The sequence below is a fragment of the Typopeltis vanoorti genome, chromosome 10, assembly GCF_054136105.1.
Source record: "Typopeltis vanoorti isolate ZY-2024b chromosome 10, IOZ_Tvanoo_1.0, whole genome shotgun sequence".
NCBI classification, from domain to species: Eukaryota; Metazoa; Arthropoda; class Arachnida; order Uropygi; family Thelyphonidae; genus Typopeltis; species Typopeltis vanoorti.
In genome coordinates this window covers 59,521,217-59,537,482 of record NC_143558.1, presented here as the reverse complement: position 1 = coordinate 59,537,482, position 16,266 = coordinate 59,521,217, and the positions used below count along the sequence as shown (strand labels likewise).

General features: G+C 38.2%; 1 protein-coding gene across 2 annotated transcripts in view; it reads right to left on the bottom strand.

The window, feature by feature from the left end:
• Nucleotides 1–16,266, bottom strand: part of BBS8 (tetratricopeptide repeat protein 8) — a 305,336-nt gene that overhangs the window by 172,395 nt on the left and 116,675 nt on the right. The gene's annotated exons all lie outside the window — the stretch shown is intronic.

Sequence of the window (16,266 nt, the reverse complement as noted above, 5' to 3'; positions counted from 1 at the left end):
TAAGCATGGGGCATAGCATACAGTGATAAAGGAACTAAATTTCTGGAAGAATTTTTTTTATGACTCCTGCCCATGGAAAATTGTAAACTTATAGTACATAAGTATTGTGGGTGAGCTAGAGACTTTGGTTTGTTTTAGTCAGTTTTATAAAATTTTTTGTATTTTTACTTAATTTTTTTACATAATCCAGAAACAATGTTCTAGAAACTAAACATGGAACATTTTCAAGCCACCAATAAGCAGGGCGGTAGTCTCACACCAGATCATAAAATTCATCTCCCAGTAAAATTCTTGATGGACAAATGTTTTAGGTACAAGAGTTTTGGGTTTGGTCACAGCATCAGAGAATGTGATCATGACTAAAATGGCATCTTTGCTACCAGTTATTGAGAGTGATTGTGCAGTTTTTAACTGGAAAATGGACAGATGCATAAGTATTCAAGGAGAAAGGAATTATGTGAAATTATAAGGCAGGTGATAATAACAGCCTTAGAAATCTGGAGCAGTTCTTGGAAGCTGAAACGTGGGGAAGTTCTTGAAACCAGGATGGAAGAACATGAAAGATGAAATATCAGCAGTGCATGGGAACTAGTTAAGAAATAGTTGTTAGTAATAATGATAGATTGCATCTCAGGTGAAAAAGGTAGAGATTTAAAGTCAAGTGGATGATTAAAGAAATCTAATAGCAAATGCACACATTAAAAAGAGGCTATAGAATGAGTATATAAACAAAGAGAGTGGACAGCAGCTGCTTGAGAAAAATAAGATTCAAGCTAGGAAAGCAGCTCATATAGTATGAAAGACAAAACTGGAATATAAGATGAGACTAGTACTGTGATCCAAGGAAAATCCCAAGGAATTTTATCAATACATAGCTAGTAGGAAAAGAAATGAATATGAATATGGAAATGACCTTGTTAGATGGAGACAATAGTATCAAACCAAATAGTATCAACCAAAACAGAGGATATAGTGGAACTGTTTATTGATCACTTTATTGGGTATTGCCCATTCTAATAAAATAGATTTTATTCCTAAGGATATTGAGAGGGTTGAATACTTAGAAGTACATTAAGATGATGTATTTGCAATACTAAATATTCTAGATGTCAGTAAGGCTGTGGAACTGGATGGAAAATGTGTTCAAAATGCTGGGAGAGGACAGTGTCATTGACATAGCAGTTTATATTTCTTCTTGTGATTGTTAAAATTTTAGAAAAATTAATAAAAGATCACATACAAAATTGGGAAGATGAGCATAATATCTATGAGAGTCAGAACGAGATGTAATTTCATGGCAATGACTATGAAATAAGGCATAGACACAATCCAGCACGAATTTATTAATGCCAGTTTTGCAAATGGAAAAGTCTCTAAGGATGCAGGAATCCCCCCCCCCTTTATAAGAGGGGTTCCACAGAACTCAGTGCTAAGACTATCACAGCTTGGTCTTTATATCAATGATACTGTCAGTGGACTGAAAGGAAATATTCAATTGCTTGCACATGATGTGAAGCTGGAGAGAGTTATTAGTAATAATGTCAATACTGTGGCCCTTCAGGAGGATAAACTTTTGAATAAGCTGGAAAGGAAGTTAAATGAATGAGGACATTGATTTTATGCAACTAAATGTAAGGTCTTAAATGCTTATTTTAAGGAGAGATCTAAAGCCCTGATGCATTGCCCCAATCTGAACTGGAATGATGGGTTAACCTTCCGAAAGTTTGTGAATTGTACTGAAAACATTTTTTTTTTAATATGTCAATTTATCTTTATCTATCTTTTGGAGGTGGTTAAGACTGTCAGTGCATTTATTTCACCCATACATAAGAACTAAGTAGTTCTTATGTATGGGTTCTTATGTATTTTATATCCATAAAAGTAATTCTTGAAGCATTTTGTTTTTCTATAACAGTAATGTTAGGCTATCTATTCATTCTAATGCTATAGCTTTAACTCTGGCTATACAAAGAAATCTACTCTTTGCTCTCTATGAAGGATTAGCAACCAAACAATTTCCTAGTTCAAATAAAATCAACAACCAAGAATTCCTTTCCATTTCTTAGCTAGAAATATGAGCACATGCTGGACATGGAAAAAGCTTGGCCATTTTCAGTTTTTCAGCTGCTAATGTTACACTTTCAGCCAAAGCTAAAATTTTGCCATTGTCTAAAATACTACCTATGCACACAAACAACGTATAATAAATTTAGTTTAATCCTTTATCCAAGTGTAAGCAAACAAAGTTTGTGCCTGAAGTATCTTCAGGACTGAGGCAACTCGTGGTAAAGGTGGACTAAGCTCGAGTTGCCTCAGTCCTGAAGATACTTCAGGCACAAACTTTGTTTGCTTACACTTGGACAAAGGATTAAACTAAATTTATTATAGTCTAACCAAGTGGGAAAAAACTTCTAACACTTTTTTGATATTGGGGAATATCAAAGAAAATAATGCTTTGGTGACCAAACACTGCAACCACTGTTACTTTGTGGGAAAATGGCTGTTATTTTTGCCACAGAAAGAAACATTCCTTTTTAAGAGGTATTTGATAAGACCTTAACATGCCATTTGGAAGCAGTCCCAATTGTACCAGCACTGAATGGCATTAACACTAAATGGCACAAACATCTCTCCTGAAATTCCTCTTCAACCAAGGAATTTTAACAAGATATGGCTCAGTTACTGAAAAATAGGCAAGCTGTAAGTAGCCACGACAAAGTTCAAATTTGTCCACATCAAAAGATTTCAAAGACAAGTTCTTCATCAATATTGACATAAAAAAGGAATGACTTAACATTCTGTGTTAGATTAAGGATGGGTATTTAATCTAACACCTATGCACACAAACAATCTCAGCTCTGGCGAGATTCCAAGATAATAGGCACAAACATCCCTCCTGAAATTCCTCTTCAACCAAGGAATTTTAACAAGATATGGCTCAGTTACTGAAAAATAGGCATGTAAGTAGCCACAACAAAGTTCAAATTTGTCCACATCAAAAGATTTCAAAGACAAGTTCTTCATCAATATTGACATAAAAGGAATGACTTAACATTCTGTGTTAGATTAAGGATAGGTGTTTAATCTAACACCTATGCACACAAACAATCTCAGCTCTGGCGAGATTCCAAGAGAATGGAAAGAGGGTAAGTTCCATTTCCTAAAGGCGGCTCCAAGACAGTAGTAAATTACAGACCAATTAGTATCTCTGGAGTGGTGTTTAAAATATTGGAAAAGTTCTAATTCTAGGATGGATAGGAATATGATACTCGATAGCAGGCAGCATAGCTTATAAAAGGTAGGTCCTGCCTCAGTAATTTATTCACATTTTATAAAAGGCGACAGCAGAATTGGATAAAGGAAATGGTTATGCCATGATACTGCTGGAATTTGGAATGGCATTTGACAGAATACTGCATGGAAAACTATTACATAAGCTGGAGCAAATGGGAAAGGATATGAGGCTGATGGCATGGATAGGGGTGGCTAATAGACATCAGAGGGTGGTGTATGGTGGAGTGGAATCGAGACGAATGAGGGTGACTAGTGGAGTGTCTCAGCGCGCTGTACTAGAACCACTAATCTTTAATTTGTACAATAATGATATAGCAGAAGATTTGAAGGGGATATTCAGTGGTTTGCTCATTATGTAAAACAAGGAAGGGCAAGAGTTGATAAAGGTAATGTCAATATCTTACAGGATGATTTAGATAAATTGGCAGTGCAGGCAAAGGACAATAGTTGTCAATTCAATGTTGTAAAATATAAGATAATGCACTTCTGAATGAAAAGATTATGCACTTTGTATCATATTTGATTGTATTAGTTTACAGGAAGTAGATGAGACTAGGAATCTGGGGATGATGGTGGACATAGATTTGAAATTCAGAGGACATATTGCAAGAATTGGCAAAATAGCTCAGAAGATTACTTGGATGCTGAAGAATACATTGACAAGTAAAGATAGAGAGGTTATTATCCCTCTTTATAAGGCTATGATTCAGCCACATGTTGACTACTGTGCATGGATTTGGTCATTCCTGCATTTCTTGGGTATTGGGAAATGATGAAAAGGATTCAGAGATGACTGACCAAGTTGGTAACAGGTCTGTGGAATGGCAGATTCCTATGATAGATTGAGGGTGTGTGTGTTGCAGAGTTTAACTGACAGACAGAGGAGAGGGGATATGATAGAAACTTATAAGTTACTAAAGGGATTCTATAATCTTGATGAAAAATAAATTTTTCAATACATGGGGAGTAGGGGAAAAACAAGGGGTCACAGTTTGAATTACTTCTGCATTACTTCAACCTTGGCATCACCTCTGGGTCTGGCTCCCACTGATGAGACCTCAATAAAGTTCAAAACCGGTTTGAGTAGTGACCCTTCCCGTAATGCATAGCATTATACATGCCCGCAAGGATATGTGTTTTGCATTATGGGATACTAAGCCAAGTGATGTGAAGTCATTATCCTCTATATACGAGTTGCCCAGTCATGAAGTTACTTCACGTGCAAACCAAGGAGAGACTGAGAGGGAATGCAACTTAAGGAAGCTTGTGAAAAGAAGAAGAGGGGATATGATAGAAATATATAAGTTGGTGAGGGGTTGTTACCAGATTAATATGGAGAAGATATTTCATAGAGTACAGGTAAGCAAAGGTAGAACTGGAGGCCATCCATGGAATCTGAGCAGGGGAGTGAGAAGCAGGTTCTTTTCTTTCTGAGTGGAATGCATTGCCTAAAAGTGTGGTGAGTGAAGAAACAGTGAATGGTTCGAGGCATGATCAATCTTTTGGCATAAGAGACTGTAAACCTCACACAATGAGTCCTTTGACTCCAGATGGTCAAATAATGATGATAATAATAATAACAACTCTACAGTTACCAGAAACTCAATATCAGGATCAGGCAATGTGAGCATTATCTCCAGTAAGTTTCAGAAGAAAGCTCTTCATATTGATCTATCTTTCAGGCCATACAAGGGCATAGAGGATATTCTGCTAAAGGAGCTTACCTCAGATCAAGACATGCAAACATAATCTTGCAGACACCTCCACCAAGTAGTTTTTTCACTCAAAAGAAAATGCCAGGGATGTGACCAGAATGTTTTCAGTTGCATGATGGCAACAGCACTCTCCCAAGCAATTAGAAAACTTTTAAGAGGAAAAAAAAAATCCCCCTTTCCAAATACAAAAAAAATTTCAGGAAACCTCAAGCACACTAAATGAGCCAAAACCAGAATGTAAGCCCTTGGCCCACTTCTTCAAATGCTGGAAGAAGCCTCCTTAATGGAATTCCACAATCCTGTCACTACTTCAGTAAGATGTCTCATTCCTCAGAAGGGACATCAGACAGATCTTTGAAACTATTGATCAATTTCTCTAATCAATAATGTGGCTGTAAAATGATTTCCAAAGACAAAGCAAATCAACTTAACATTAGTTACTAAGCATTTCTCTTACTCTATGCCAGAGAGATCAGTTAATGATTACTTATACCTAAGTTTTCATTTGAATTACGCTGGTGTAATTCAAAATGAAAACTCAGCATTAATCAGCCTCAACAAAGGTGTATTTCTAAAGTCATGAAGACATGTGAATACAATCCTCACATCACACAAAACAATCAGGCTACTATACAGGGAAGCATTCTTCTGTTTACAAGTAAATAACCAACTCAACTGAACACCAGCTTACTTTTGAGGTACAAAGAAAGGTTGTCTTCTCTCTCTCTCTCTCTCTCTCTCTCTGAATAAAGCAAGATTGTTCTTTTTCTCTATCAGGAATACTGTACTTCCTACCGACAGTGCCCTCCTGGAAAAGTTATATAGATGCTTGCTTCCAGGCAAAGCCAAGCACTAGATCCATATTGGCAAATGAGATAGAAGCATATGTTGATGATATTATCATCATAATATGCAATATGGAAGAAATGAAAATCATCCACGTAGCACACAAAATGTATGTAAAAGCCTCTGGAAAAATTAAACCTAGGAAAAAAACAACAGCTTAGAGATAGGCAACTGGAAAAACAGAACCAACACTCACAAAACCATCTGGTTAAGTGAGACCCAAAAAAAAAAATAATATGCTGAACTGCATAGAAATGCTTCGAGAAAGTTCTAGGAAAACTGAACAATGTAAGGGGGGGGGATAGTTTTGATAATATAACCACAAGAAAGAACATACTAGTAGCGAGTTATGAAGGTAACTTATGTTCTTATATCCTTGTATGTTCTTTCTTGCAGTTATATCAATTGCTTTAATATCATTTTTGTTTAGGTGTTTATCAGACCTTTCCATACCCCCCCCCCCTCATATGAGCAACTTATTTGCTTGGGGAAGGGTGATAATCATAAACTGGATTGCACCAGTATTCTCTGGTACAGTTTCAAAATACTTAAATGTACTTAATCCAGCTCAAGACATCCTCCACCAAATTCATTCAGTAATTACATTTACTGTTGAATAAAACAAACTGGAAATCCTATTCTACATGGATAACAGGGCTAAGTCTTTACTATTCAAGTTTTACAGAGATGCTATCCATAGCTAGAAAACAAAAGCTATGATCTGCACCATACATGAAAAGAGTCATTCCATCCAGATGTGTGCACAGAGAATCTCTGTTCATAAAAGATGTGCCAGAAGATGAGGCTGGACAATATCTTCTCTTCCCTACATGAAACTGGGTTAGAATCAGAACCACTGGAAATGTTGCAATAAAAAAGCAAAAATTCTGATGAATTCATCATCTATAAATACTTTCTCAGTTGCTTATCATTTGAACTGGCATCATAATTCCCATCCTCAACCATACCTTTCGACTCCTGTTACTGACACTTCTCTAATGCTATTGTTACCTGCTCACTACAGGAAAATATATCATTCCCTGATGTCACTGAATCTGTCACTGGGTCTGTATCCTCCCCTCCTTCATATCCACATATACCATCTAATTTCCAGTAGACTTTCTCTTCAAGAGAGAAAGCACACCAAAGTAAATGTAAAGGCACAGTGGAGGCAGTGGCATAAAATCATACTCTTGAAATTCCAACTCAAGGATTCAAATCTAATTACCTTCCATAGCTTGCTCAGTTTTGACAATGCCCTTTAGTGGGACAGACTTGGGTTCATATCCTTCATGTCTAGGACATGAAGAATCTTTATCAGAGCTTTTCAACTGAAGGTGAATTAGCCAGTCTTATATTTAAGTGGCAAAGTTTTTCTTTTCAGAAACTCAGGTTTTTGATCCCAGAAAACAGGCAAACTGGCCAGGAGAACATGCAACTGGCAGTCATAATACACACTATGCAGATAGGATTAACACACCCTTTTGGAACATCCATTAGGTTACAAAGAAGCCAAGTTACTTGGCCATGACAGGTGACTGAGCCTAACACACAGGAAAGATGGGATGGGATAAGATTCAAATCTAGGTGTATTACAAGCAGAACATTTCATGGATCATACACACACATCTGACTCTTCCTTTAAACAAGGCATTTATCAGATATACCCTGGAGAATGTACCCTTCTGCTACTTACTTCAAATACACAGAATAAAAGATTAGTGGTATACATAAAATGAGACACAGGAAATGTGAAACACTGCTGAAAAATAATATCTTTAGTTCCACTAAAAACACGAGAAAATCATCACACATCAATCAATGAGTCTAGGGAAAGCTTCATGTGGAACCTGTAAAGGAGAGTGCATAGAAGACTATTCTTTGAATTTCACCATCACAGGGGAAAAGGAAGTCTGACTTGATTCAATGGAGAATGGAGTCCAACTGGCAGCCTCCTCAATACTGTGAAGAAGACTGAATATTTTCATATAGTATAAGAGCCAACACAAAACTGTACTGCTAGAAGCATACAAATTTTTGTTGTAAACTGGAAAAATTATATCATTTCCAAAAAAAAAAAAAAAAATCTTCCTTATTTCATCTTTATAGAGATATGTATTAATTTCAAAATATGTATTTGTGTATTGTATGCGTTTGCGTGTATTTTATACTTTTCTCACACATTCTAAGTGGTTAAAACTCTTAAATTCAAAAGAAAAAGAAAACAACAAAACTAAACTCCAAATTAACCTTGCACATAGGTTCATAGCCAGCCTGGTTGGCTGAGTGGTTAGTGTATCTGCTCTCCAGTCAAGAGGCTGTAGGTTTGAATCCCTGCCATGGGCATGGATGTTTGTGATTATCCTATTAACTCTGTGTGGAAAGGGTATCTACGACCCTACCACTTATTCCAGAGGAACTTCACTCCAAAAACTAGGTGAGGTATGGGAGTGACCATACAGCGTCTACAGACATCAAATGTGAAACATAGGTTCGTATCCCAGGATATTTCACATGTAACTTATCTTCTAAATTACTTTTTTTAAACTTATTAAACCCATTAACAGATTGAGTCTTCAAACACTTTTTAACCAAAATAAGTCTTTAATTTACAAATGACACAAATATATACAACATCAAATCAACTACTTAGCTATGCAAGTGCCAGTATATTCCTCAAATTACAACTTCACACAATATGAAAAAAATTGGATGTGGCTGTGTCGGAGCACGGCCGAAAGGGATTTACGTGAATACATCACAGCAGCGGATTATATATGTGTTGGTAAGTGTAAATAAATGAAAACAAGTTTAATAATAGATATAATTTTATTTATCATAGGTCTATGGTAAGAGAAGCAAGATACAAACAGTAGACAAGATACATCCAAGTTTCTGGCAAAAGTCAAATCAACACAAGTGTTACTTAGCATGGTCACCATGGTCTGAACATAAGTGAGATTAAACTCATGTTCCATAAAGTCCTGCAGTGATTGGTTTTGTAACACATCGACATTGAAGTCACCAGTAATGATGATGGGCGTATGCAGGTATTGCTCGATACTGGGGATTATTTTCTTTATGTTTTTTGAGTATTGCAGCAGGGATCGATAGATACAACATTCCATCACTGACGATGAAGTTCGGATGAATGTACACAGCTCCGAGGACATATTTAGATACACCGTTGATTGTTACGTCGTCCATGCATATATCTCCCACTGATGGTTCTTCGACTCTAAGCTTATGACTGACATCAATGCTGACGATACGTTGACAATTGGTGAATCTGTCGAGGTTCTTGTATATGGTGACTCCACCGGCGGTTCGTTTGGACGATGATGACGAAGTTGACAGTTGATTGCATCACCTTTCTATGGCTATATTCTTACATGCTTTAAGTTTGAAACCAGATACATTCATAGGTGTGGCATCATCCATCCATGTTTCACTGATGACCAAGTAGTCAGATCTGTTCATAATGGCCTCAGTTTCAATATCTTCTGTGTGCTCCAACAAACTCTGTGCACTGACTGCCGAGACAAGTAAGACTCCCACCGTGAGTTTTTGCTATTGTCATGATTATCATCTACATTTAATATATGGGCCTCCTCTGTGATCGCAGCAGTTGACGATCGTCGACCACAGAAACTGTCAACTCGATTAACTAGCGTCGGCAAGTGGTGTTTCTTCATTTTCTCGTATTCATTGCGTATCTCCCCGAGAGTGGGTGCTGAATTTCCATAACCAAGATAAAATTTATAATCATCTCTCTCGTTAGTCAAATACAGCCTGTCAATAGAAGTGACTCTGTCAATGCAACGTTCACCAGTTGATTTTGTTAAGACTTGTCATATTGAAAGATCGAAAGTACCTCCTTCCGATTTGTGAATCGTTATGGCACAAGCAGGCTCACCGACCTCCAATGCTCTTCCATTATCACCAATCTTCCAAAATCCACATCCATCGCTCAATTCATCTTCCGAAGGAGTGGCATAGTCACTTACATCATTTATATCCATGGGTTCATGCGCCGCCACCGCCACCGCTGTCAACCGCACGCTGCACCACTTCCAATTTCTTTCGCTCGTAATACTTCCTTATTCGTTCCAACCCAGACATTGAGATATTATTGGAAAGCTGATGAGGTGCTCTTTCCAATCATATGCGTTGCATATTTCTGGCTGGCTTTCCGGCGAGTATAGGCGGACATTGTGAAATTTAAAAAATTTTTCAACTTCAATCCACATTTTCTTCACTAACACTGTATTGGAATTTAAGAATTATGCGTTAAATTGATTGATCTTGACGAGAGCTGTTGACTGACACTAAAATGAGCGTAATACCACGATAGAGTGCGAAGTTATACTGAGTGGAAGTTTCCGTAGCGCAGCAGATCGTACAAAAAATGGAGAAGGCCCCCCCACACACACACACTGCCACCAGCTGGGCGTGGCCCACTATCTGAAGTTCACTGATAAATCTTTCTTCCTCAGCTATCAAATGATATAAGTTTGGTTTAGCTATCTTTAACACTTTAGAAATTACTAAATAACTTAAGGAAATTACAAAGCACAATAGAATATAATTAAATTAAACTTTAATATATTTCCAATATTTCGGTGATGTCACATTGCCATCTTCAAAGGAACCTACAATAAAGACACGTGCATGCAGGCACAGTAAATGAGAAACGAAGCGAGGAAGCTATGGTTTTCCTAAAAGTCCTAATGTTGCCCCCTAGCGGGCTATGTAGGTATTCTTGGCCGTTGAGCTGAAGGTCTCCTGATGTAAGCCTCTCAAATTTGGGGCACTCTTATACAACCAAATTTGTAGAGGTTTGGCATGTTTCTTAGGGCTGAGGCTGATTCCATGAATAGTCTTTCAAATTTGAACTTGCTACGGTGTATTATTGTGGCTTTCTTCTGTGGCGTGTATCCAGAGCATGGTCTGCAAGACCAGAGTGATTGTACTGGTGAAAGCGGATGAAGTCCTTGTGTTCTGAAATTCTGATATTCGCTGTCCTGCCTGTTTGGCCAAAGTAGGATGACTTATAGCTGTAAGGGACCTGGTATACACCAGGTAGGTCTTTAGTTGAGCAGATAAGGGATGCCAATTTTCTATATGTATGTTATACATGGTAAGCATGTATGACCAACGTTTAAGTCTTTCCACGAGAATTACTACGAAGATTCCATTACACGCAAGGCACACCAATACAGTAAAATGAAGCTAAAGTTATCAAAATAACTGAATCGTCCAACTTTCCTAAAATGCTGCCAGGATAATCAGGTAATCCCAAATTGTGTTAAATTCAAGCACCATTTCTTCTCACAAAAGGCTCTCCGAATTTATAACCATGCGAGCCAAGCTCTGCTACGAGAACTTTCCAGCACATTAAATCACAAGCTTTGGTCAATTTTATATGACATCTCATGCGCTGCGGCAGATAAAGAATTCGAGAAAATATGGGGTTGACATATCAAGAAATTTGAGAAATTAAAAAAGAACTCGACCTCCGAACCAAAACTTCCAACCAACACGGTAGTCAACCTTTCTTCAGTTACTCTGAAGCCTGAAGCACTAAACGCGCTTTCACGTGGCCACAACTTCACCATTGCTCCCAAAAAAATACCGGCCAAGGATATTTTGATCCAAATTAAATGTGGGATCTGCCACCTTCCAAACCACATCGCCAACAATATTAGACTGGATGTAGCTTGTGTTCTCTCCAAAGTAAGACCACCAAAATCCAACATATCCAATAAGGAATATAAAGCACTGCAGGAAATGAAGAAAAACAAAGAAATAATAATCAGAAGCAGATAAAGACAATGCCACCATAGTACTCAACCAAACGGACTACACAAGTAAGCTTAATGCTCTATTATTAGATCGGGCTACTTACCTCCCATTGAACACCAATTCACCAATTAGAAAACTCAACAGGCTCCTTAAGAAGGTCACTTCTTGGCCTGTAGAAGTTACCAACAAATTAAAACCGTATAACTCTACCCCCCCCCCCCCCCCGTATATATGGATTCCCAAAAATACAAAAAGAAAATGTGCCATTACGTCCTATAGTGGATGGCACTGATTCCCTCACATACAAAAAATTAGCTAAACATTTGGCCAAAGCGCTCACACTATACTGGCAACACACCATCACACATAAAAAACTCAGCCCGCTTAAGAGCCAGCATAAAAAATCTTACACTCCAACATACTGACATAATGGTCAGTTTTGACGTCTCCTCCTTATTCACAAATGTCCCACTTAAGGAAAACTTAGAGCTAATCTAAGCTAAATTTCCTCCCGATATTTCAGCCCTATTTGGCAGGGAAAATTCTACAAAAAAATAGAGGGGGACAGCCATGCGTTCACCACTCTCGGCCAATTTCTTTATGGAGACCTTTGAAGAGAAAGCTTTAAACTCTGCCCCACAAAAACCTACCATAAGGCTTCGCTACATTGATGATGTGTTTGCTATTTGGCCACATGGCTCTGATATACTTCTCTCCTTCTTAACACACTTAAACAACCAACATCCCAGAATCAAGTTCACCCTGGAAAAAGAGTAAAACAACAGCCTCCCTTTCCTAGACACACTAGTCACTCGCCAGCCTGATGGAACCTTGGTTTTCTCAGTTTATAGAAAATCCACCCATACAAGTAGATACATTCACCAATAATCCCACCATCCCCCCCCCCTCACAACAATATGGAGTTGTTAAGATACTATACAACGGGGCTAAACTAATCTGTGCAAATGACAATGCCCTAACCAATAAACTAAATCACATCCTCAACACTTTCTCAGCCAATGGCTACCCCCAAAAAACTCCAAAAAATATTGAAACCAGTAACCCCCCCCCACACCACAACAAGGATTACTCTAAATCCATCACCATTCCCCATACATCTGAGGCACCTCGGAAAAAATTACCAAAATCCTAGAAAAACATGACTTGACCTCTTGTTACAGACCATATAGAAAATTGACATCCTTTATCTGCTCCACTAAAGACCAAACACTCCCCCTAGACCTACCTGGTGTACACCAGGTCCCTTGCAGCTGTAAGTTGTCCTACTTTTGCCAAACAGGCAGGACAGCGAATATCAGAACACAAGGACTACATCCGGTTTCACAGGTACACCCACTCTGGGCTTGCAGACCATGCTCTGGATACACGCCACAGAATATGGTGGAAGAAAGCCACAATAATACACCGTAGCAAGTTCAAATTTGAAAGACTATTTATTATTATTATTATTATGGGCAGCTCCAAGGCATCCTTAGACTGATCAAGGGAGGCCCAACATCATGTCAAGAACAACTATTCAACATTCACACAGTATCTATCATACTTCACCTTTAACTCATTTACAGTCATGGCACTCACAACAGACTCTGGCAGCTTATTCCAGTGCTTCCCAAACTTCTGGATGTCAGGGCCCCCTTTGGAAAAATTAAAATATTTCACGCCCCCCTCGAAAAAAATCGTAATCTACATATATATTATTATAATATTTATTGTACTAGGGGGCACCGCCCCCTTGCACCTACAGCGCCCCCCACCCCTTGTTCCGGACTGGTAGGCCGTTTTCCTTGAATTCTGATGACTCGAATTTTGAAAACTCGAAAGGGGTCCCGCCCCCTGGCGCCTACGATGCCCAACCCTCCGAGTTCCGGAGAGTTGGGCATCGTAGTTCATTGAGCTCCGAGTTCTCCTTGAATTCTGATGACTCGAATTTTGACGACTCGACACTCAGGGTAGCCCCTGAGTTTCAAAACGTTTCAAATAACTTGACAAAAAACGTGACATACATAAACGTTACATAAAATGGCTTATTATTTTATATACATATAGGATAGATTTATATTCAATACAAAACATACACAGTGAATATTGCAAAAATCAAATGCAAATATTATATTTTTAGCATCTTACATACACATTTGACATGGCACATTAACTCATATTTTTATATAGATAGATTTATTGTACATTTGCAGTATAAGCACATGAAACGTAAAATAATTAGTAATAAAGAAAGAATAAAAACATAAAACAAGGTTAATAACAATTTAATGTGATGAATGTGTTTCAATACTGCTACACAAAAAGTCAATATCAGGTGAAATATTGAAACTGCAATTCGTAGATTTTTGCTTTGAAATGAAACTTATATGAATAAGCATATATTTACTAATATTCATTAAGCATCCAAATATGCAGGAAGCAAAATTTGTGATCCCGCACCAATATGTGATTTTTTTTCTATTAAAATATAAAATATAACAAAAAATAAATGATAAAAATTAAATACGTTTCTTTCAAGATAAAAAAATCTACTAAGTCTTAAAACATTTTAAATTTGTTTCATTATTTCAGGACCCCCCCTCAACAACACCTACGGCTCCCAAGGGGGCCGCGGCCCACAGTTTGGGAACTACTGGCTTATTCCACTCATTTACCACTCTCCAAGTAAAAAAACCTAGCTCTAACACCCTTGCTAATCACACTCTTACCAAGTTCCATGGATGACCCCTAGTCTTCCCACTACCAGTTCTATTCTCAAAAATATCTTCTGAATTAATCTTATAGAAACTTTTCAGTAATTTGAATGTCTAAATCATATCATCCCTTTTCCGCCTATCAACCAATTTCTGCAGCCCACAAATCTTCAACCTGTTCTCATAAGGTTCATTCCATAGTCCTACTATTATCTTGGTCACTTGTCTCTGGATCCTCTCCACCTCCTCCCCATCGAGAAGAAACCCTGGTGCCCATATCTGGGCACAGTAGTCTAGATGGGGTCTTATCAATGCTCAATACAGAGGAACAATAACCTGTTTGACTCTGCTCGTTAAAGTGTTTTTCAGCAACCAAGTGATTTGATGAGCTGATTTTGCCACTTTTGCTATGTGTCCCCTAAACTTCAACTCCCTATCCACCAACACTCCCAAATTCCTGGCCTCGTCAATCTCCTGGAGTACAGTTCCACCAATGTGATATACTGCTGCTAATCTTTTCACCCCAAAATACAAAACCTTACATTTTTCCACATTAAATTGACATCCATTCTCTTTAGCCCAGTCCTCCAAACTATCCAAATCATCCTGCAAAATTTTGACATCATGAGCATTCACTATTGCTCTACCTAACTTTGCATCATCTGCAAACAGATGCACAGTTCCTCTCAGATCATTTCCTATATCGTTAATGAACAAATTAAACAGCAGTGGTCCAAGAACAGAACCCCTAGTCTGTTCTTGGACCACTGACTAGGATCCAGAATCCAAAAGACGGCCTGTGACTAGTGGTGTGCACACCACTAGTCACAGGCCGTCTTTTGGACTGTACTCCTGAATAAACCAGTCTCTGATATCTCTCCATCAACCACCCTCCTATCCATCTCACCAACCCTATATCCATCCCCATATGCTGCAGTTTACTGATTAGAATTCCATGTGGTATCCTATCAAAGGCTTTAGCAAGGTCCAGCAGAATCACTGTAAACCCGTTACCCTTATCCAGTTCAGCCGTCACTGTGTTATAGAACGTAAGCAAGTTACTGAGGCATGATCTACCCACAAAATCATCATGTTCCCCATACAGTATCCCATTTTCATCTAATCCAATCTTGTATTTTCCTCTTCACTATTTTCTCCAAGAGACCTTGACAACAATTCCTGATATGCTAATCGGCCGGTAATTTTCAACAGCAGTCTTGGAACCTCCTTTATACAATAGAACTATTTTCCCCTCTTTCCACCCCTAAGGACTAACTCAGACCCAAGATTCAAATTAAACAAAATGGTCAAAGGCACTGATAATGCTTTAGCAGCTTCTTGTATGACACGAGCTGGTATACCATCCAATCCCACATATGAATTGACATTGAGGTTTTGTAATAGACTATTCACCTCCACTTCATTCACCACAATTCCCATATAAGCTGTTGGTTCTTCCATTTCTGCAATGTCACCACCTGGATGATATACTCTTGCAAAGTGCTCACTCAGTAATTCTACTATATCAACTGATTCGGTTACCTCCCTACCATCAGCATTCTTTAAAGTCAATCTGCCATATACGTTTTTTCTTTTACTTGCAACATATTAAAAAACTGTTTAGGATTCTCTTTAGCCTGCATGGCTAATGTTCTTTCCTAATCTGCTTTTGCTTTTCTTACCACACCTATTACCCTTCTGGCCTGGACTTTATACCGTTCATGTGCCTGTAGGTCACCTTTCTCCTTAAATTCCCTCCACAGTTGTTTCTTTTTTTTTGCAGCTCAAGTTTAATGGTGTTATTCATCCATTTAACTCCTACTTGATTTATTATTCGGACTCTAGGTATACAGTCAGCCATTGCCTCCTGCAAACACTTCTTAACCACCTCC